This window comes from Notamacropus eugenii, chromosome 5 (assembly GCF_028372415.1).
Source record: "Notamacropus eugenii isolate mMacEug1 chromosome 5, mMacEug1.pri_v2, whole genome shotgun sequence".
Lineage (NCBI taxonomy): Eukaryota > Metazoa > Chordata > Mammalia > Diprotodontia > Macropodidae > Notamacropus > Notamacropus eugenii.
This window is the reverse complement of record NC_092876.1, coordinates 60,329,062-60,335,061: the sequence shown is the minus strand read 5'-3', so window position 1 is coordinate 60,335,061 and position 6,000 is coordinate 60,329,062.

The window sequence follows — 6,000 nt, the reverse complement described above, 5'->3', positions numbered from 1 at the left end:
TTTGCCTAGCTTGGCAAATTGAGTGTGCATGTTATTCCCTTCTTAAGCCAAATGTGATAAGAGAAAGCTTCACTTTTGCCCTCTCACCTCCCCCCCTTTCCCCTCATTGAAAAAGCTTTTTCTTGCCTCTTTTATGAGAGATAGTTTGCCCCTTTCCATTTCTCCCTTTCTCCTCCCAATATATTCCTCTCTCATCCCTTAATTTTATTTTTTTTAGATATCATCCCTTCCCATTCAACTCACCTTGTGCCATCTCTCTCTCTCTATATGTGTATAATCCCTCCAACTACCCAAATACTGAGAAAAGTTTCAAGAGTTACAAATATTATCTTTTCATGTAGGAATGTAAACAGTTCAACTTTAGTAAGTCCCTTAGGATTTCTCTTTCCTGTTTACCTTTTCATGCTTCTCTTGACTCTTGTGTTTGAAAGTCAAATTTTCTATTCAGCTCTGGTCGTTTCATCAAGAATACTTGAGAGTCCTCTATTTCATTGAATGATCATTTTTCTCCCTGAAGTATTATGATCAGTTTTGCTGGGTAGGTAATTCTTGGTTTTAATCTTAATTCCTTTGACTTCTGGAATATCATATTCCAAGCCATTTGATCCCTTAATGTAGAAGCTGTTAGATCCTGTGCTATCCTGATAGTATTTCCACAATACTTGAATTGCTTTTTTCTGGATGCTTGCAATATTTTCTCCTTGACCTAGGAACTCTGAAATTTGGCTACAATATTTCTAGGAGTTTTTCTTTTTGGATCTCTTTCAGGAGGTGATTGATGGATTCTTTCAATATTTATTTTTCCCTCTGGTTCTAGAATATCAGGGCAATTTTCCTTAATAATTTCATGAAAGATGATGTCTAGGTTCTTTTTTTTGATCATGTCTTTCAGGTAGTCTCATAATTTTTAAATTGTCTCTCCTGGATCTATTTTCCAGGTCAGTTGTTTATTCAATGAGCTATTTCACATTATCTTTTATTTTTTCATTCTTTTGGTTTTGTTTTGTAATCTTTTGGTTTCTCATAAAGTCATTAGTTTCCATCTGCTCTATTCTGATTTTTAAAGAGCTATTTTCTTCAGTGAGCTTTTAAACCTCCTTTTCCATTTGGCTAATTCTACTCTTTAAAGCATTCTTCTTCTCGTTGGCTTTTTGGACCTCTTTTGCCATTTGAGTTAGCCTATTTTTAAGGGTTTTATTTTCTTCAGCATTTTTTTGGGTCTCCTTTAGCAAGCTGTTGACATGCTTTTTATGATTTTCTTATATTACTCTCATTTCTCTTTCCAATTTTTCCTCCACCTCTTTTACTTGATTTTCAAAATCCTTTTTCAATTCTTCCATAGCTTGAGGCCATTGCATATTTATTTTGGAAGTTTTGGGCAGAAACTTTGACTTTTATGTCTTTTTCTAATGGAATGCATTGTTCTTCCTCATGGAAGGATGGAAGGATGGAAGAAAATTCCTGTTCACCAAGAAGTAGCCTCCTATAGTCTTATTTTTTCCCTTTTTTGGGCATTTTCCCAGTCAGTTACTTGACTTTTGAGTCCTTTGTCAAGAGGAGGGTATACTCTAGGGATTTGTAAGTTCTCAGTTCCTCCAAGGTGACACAATGAAGGAAGAGGAGTTTACTCCTCTCCTGGCCTGTGCACGGGTCTGGGAGCAACCAAAAACTTTCCTACCCAGGGTCTGTGAGTAGAATTCCTGCTCCACAGCTGCCTGTAGCTCTACCATGCCAGCACTCCTCCTCACCCCAAGGCTGCCACTCAGGGCTGAGATCCAAATCAGTGGCTCAATGCCCCCAGGGTCTTTAGGTTAAGGGCTCCAAAAATGGACACTGCCACAGTGGCTGCTGCAGGCAGGGTCAGACCACATTCCCTTCTCACCCAGATGAAGGTGTTTTCTCACTGACCTTTGAAGCTGTCTTTGGCGTTTGTGGGTTGAGCAATCTGGGAGCCACAGCTGCTGCTGGGGATTTGGCCCCCTCAGACCTACTCCAGTCCTGTTTCTGCCATGCCATGTGGCCCATGCTGGGCTGCACTCCACTCAGAGTCACTGGGCTGGTTTGTTTAGAGTCATTTTTTACAGGTATTTTATGGGCTATGGGGGAGAGCTTTTACAGGTCCATCCTTCTACTCTGCCATCTTGGCTCTGCCCCCCTCTTTCTCCTTTTACATGAACCTTCAGGGTCAGAATTGTAAGGAAAGAGAAAGCTTAATCTAATCTCTCCATTTTGCAGATGGGAAAACTGAGATCCAATGAAGAAAATGTGATTTACCAAAGGTCATCCAGATATTAAGTAGGAAAGTGGGGATTTAAAACCACAGTCTTGGAATTCAGAGCCAGTTTTCTCTTTTCACTGTACCCCAAATAGCCTTGAGAGCCTTGGCTGCAAAACCCTTGCACCTAAAGCAACCTCTCCCCTCACTCACCTCCTGGAAAGACAAAGAGGAATCCTGCACAACCTCCTTTCAAATGAGTATACAGTGTGTGTAGGGGTATCAGATAATGCCACTTTGCCCCTCTCCATACCTCAGGGCTATGCTTTTTTTAAAATTTCACCCCTGGAAAAAATAAACCTCAAAGAGAAGAGAGTTACTCACAGTTCAACTTTATTGAAGAATTAGCAGCCATGATAGAGGTTGGGGTGAGGCACAATGGTAGACCAACAATGAACACCTGGGGCTCACAAAAAGACATGGGATGAGTTAATAAGGATGGTGAATCTTCTCTTTTTCCCTCAGCAAAGAGAGCTGGCTCAAGGCCCTATGTATCAGACAAAGTGGAAGCTGATCAAGGGTGGACCCATGCATTCAGCCCAAGGACCTCTCGGCTCAACCTGATGGTTTGTTTAATTAGCTTTTCTTCTTAGGGACTCTTAGTACATCAAAAGGTGGTTTCCAAACCAATCAATATTCCTCCTATCATTCACAGGACTGTAGGGTTTAAAGCTTGGAGGGGCCTTAGTGATGAAAGATAAAGAAAATTAAACTCAGAAAAGGGTTTGCTCAAGGTTTTGGGGTGGAAAGAGCTCTGGACTGAGGGTCGGAAGATGTGGGTTCAAATCTTGGCTGTTACTTTACTATACCTGGCACATAGGAGGTGCTTAAAAAGTTCTTGTTAAACATGACTAATGTAAAAATATGTTTAATAGGAATGTATATGTAGAGCCTATATCAGATTGCCCGACATCTTGGGGAGGGGGAGAAAATTGAAAACGTATGGAAGTGAATGTTGAAAACTAAAAATAAATAAATTAACTTATAGAAAAAGAAAATTAAAAAAAAAATTCTTGTTAATTGATATACGACCTTGGGCAAACTGTGTCCTTTCTCTGAACTGTAGCCTCTCCCTCTGTTGACATTGGACCCCTAAGGTCCCTCCTAGTTCTAAATCTTGGTACTGATCTAGCTCTAAATCAGGGAGGAGCTGGCAGTACTGAAAACTCAAGTCAGGTCCTCTAACTCCTGTCTAACATCCTTTTCTTTTCTCTTCTTTTCCTTTTTTTTCTTGTCTTTCTTCCTATTTTCTCTTTCTTCCCTTCTTTCCTTTCCCTTCCTTCCTTTCTTTCTCACTCTTCTTTGTCTTTCCTCCTTTCTTTTTCTTTCTTCTTTCTTTCTTTTATTCCTTCTTTCCTTCTTTCTTTCTTTCTCTCTTTCTCCTTTCTTTCTCTCTTTCTTTCTTTCTCTCTCTCTTTCTCTCTTTTTCTTTCTTCCTTCCTTCCTTCCCTCCTTCCCTTCCTTCCTTCCTTCCTTCCTTCCTTCCTTCCTTCCTTCCTTCCTTCCTTCCTTCCTTCCTTCCTTCCTTCCTTCCTTCCTTCCTTCCTTCCTTCCTTTCTCTCTTCTTCCTTCCTTCCTTTCTCTCTTTCTTTCTTTCTCTTTCTTTCTTTCCTTTCCTTTCCTTTCTTTCTTTCTTTCCCAGGGTCACACAGCTAGTGTCTGAAATTAAATTTCAACTGAGCTCCTACTTACTCCAGGGCTTGTGATGCATGCACCACTTATGCATCTAGCATTCTTTCTGTATTTAGCTCCTGGCTTCCTTTAGAAGTGGCAGAGCTGTCTACTTCCTTTAGAAGTAGACAGATGATAGGACCTCTGACTTGTCTCTTCAGAGCTGCTCCTGCTACAATTCCTTCCAAATTTTGCATTCCTTTTCTGTTCCTTAGTGACTTTCTATAGAGTGACCTGTTATTGATGAAACACATTTCACCTGAAGGGTATGCCCTAACCAGGGCTTCCAATTATGTGGAATTGGGGATGTTTCAGACCACAGAATATCACAGCTGGAGATCATCTTTTAGACCTGTCCATTCCTTTTACAGAAGAGGAAAGTGAGGCTTGGGGCAGGGGTGGGAGGAGAAGAGATTCACCTAAGGTCATATGGTAAGTAAACCAAGCCAGGTTGTGAATCCACGTCCTCTACTCCAAATTGAGTGTCATCACCTAGTCCCATTTCATAGATGAGAAAACTGAAGTCCAAAGGCCCTAGGGTGGGGTAGCTGAAGGGTTGGGACTCTGACTAATCAATGTCTCCACTCTGAGCCTGGAGATCTTTTCCTTGGCCTTGGGTTCTTTTCTCTTTACCCAGCGTGCTTTCCTTATAATCGTTTCATGAAAGAAGGTAAGTGACTAGCCCCAAGTCACACAGTGGAATCAAGACAGAACCAAAATTCAATTTGTGATTCCGTTAACCAGCTTGAAATGAAATGATGACTGATAAAAATGTCCAAATGGGCAAAAATCCTATGATGTTTTATGGATCCTGGTGCCACTGAGCTTCTGATCAGCAGTGGCAAAAAGATGGGGTTGCAATGAGACAGTAGAACCACTAATGTTAAAAAGACAGCACCCACCTTGTGGGGGCAGGGAGAGCAAGGAACAAAGAGAATTCAATGCGGGGGTGGGGGTGGTAGAAAGAGTTGGGGGTTTGGAGCTGGCAGAACATGCTTCTAGCTCTAATCAACATTTACTGGCTGGGCGACCTTGGGCAAATGACTAAATCTCTCTGGGACTCAATCCTTCATCTGTAAAATGGGAATGACATGGAGGCGGAGAGCTTCCAAGATCTGGTTATGGTGAAGAAAGCATTCAGTGCCTTTCAAAACCCTAGAGAAATGGGAATTGTTATTAAGTACAATCTGTCATTTTGCCAGGTTTAGTGAACAAACTGTTTTGGCTGTTCTAGGCAGGGCAGAGACCACCAGTTAAATAAACAAACCATTAGTCTGTGAACAGAAGCTTCTGCTTAGGGGGCAGATGAATTGGCTGATTGCTGACTGACATCAATAGGTTTTCCAGGAGAAAGGAAGCTTTATAGATGCTGCAGCAGTGGGAAAATTGAGCAGGGAGGGCAGGTGGGCATGAAGCAGGGGGCACATTCCTAGGCACTTGAGGAACTGGAGGAAATGGCACCAGGTCACTTAAACCAAAGCCACTGGCAGGATGGTGAGATGACATTGTGGGCATCACAGCCAAGAATGCCATATGGGGGCTTGATCCCCTGAAGGCCCCAAGTCAGTTGTAGCCTGGACAGGACAATGTACACCATATTAGATGGGAAAAAGGGTGAAGCCAGGGTGGAGGTGTTGTGTGGGTTAAGTTAGAGAGGGCATGGGGCCCTGCTGGGGGCTGCCCATCATCAGCTAAGTATCAAGGTAGGTGAGCCATTGTGGTCCCCTACACTGGAGGCCTCTTTTGCCTCATGTCAATGACCACACCTGGAGGATCTGCTGATTTCTCCATTAGTGTGCCCCAAAGACCTGGTAACATGAGAACCCACCAAGTCAGTGGAGAGAATGATGGCAGTAGGCTCCATCAGGCAGTAAAGAGTGTGAGCCTTAACCCCAAGGCAGAAATGGCCTCAGTTGTCTTGTCCTGGAGTGTGGGTGGGATGCTTTAATATCCCCAGGGGCCAAGTTCCAGGGATTCCTGCAGAATCTCTCCAGGGCTGGAACCGAGACAGAGTGCTTTCTTGGAAAATGCCTGCTGTGATCAAACCTAAGGGC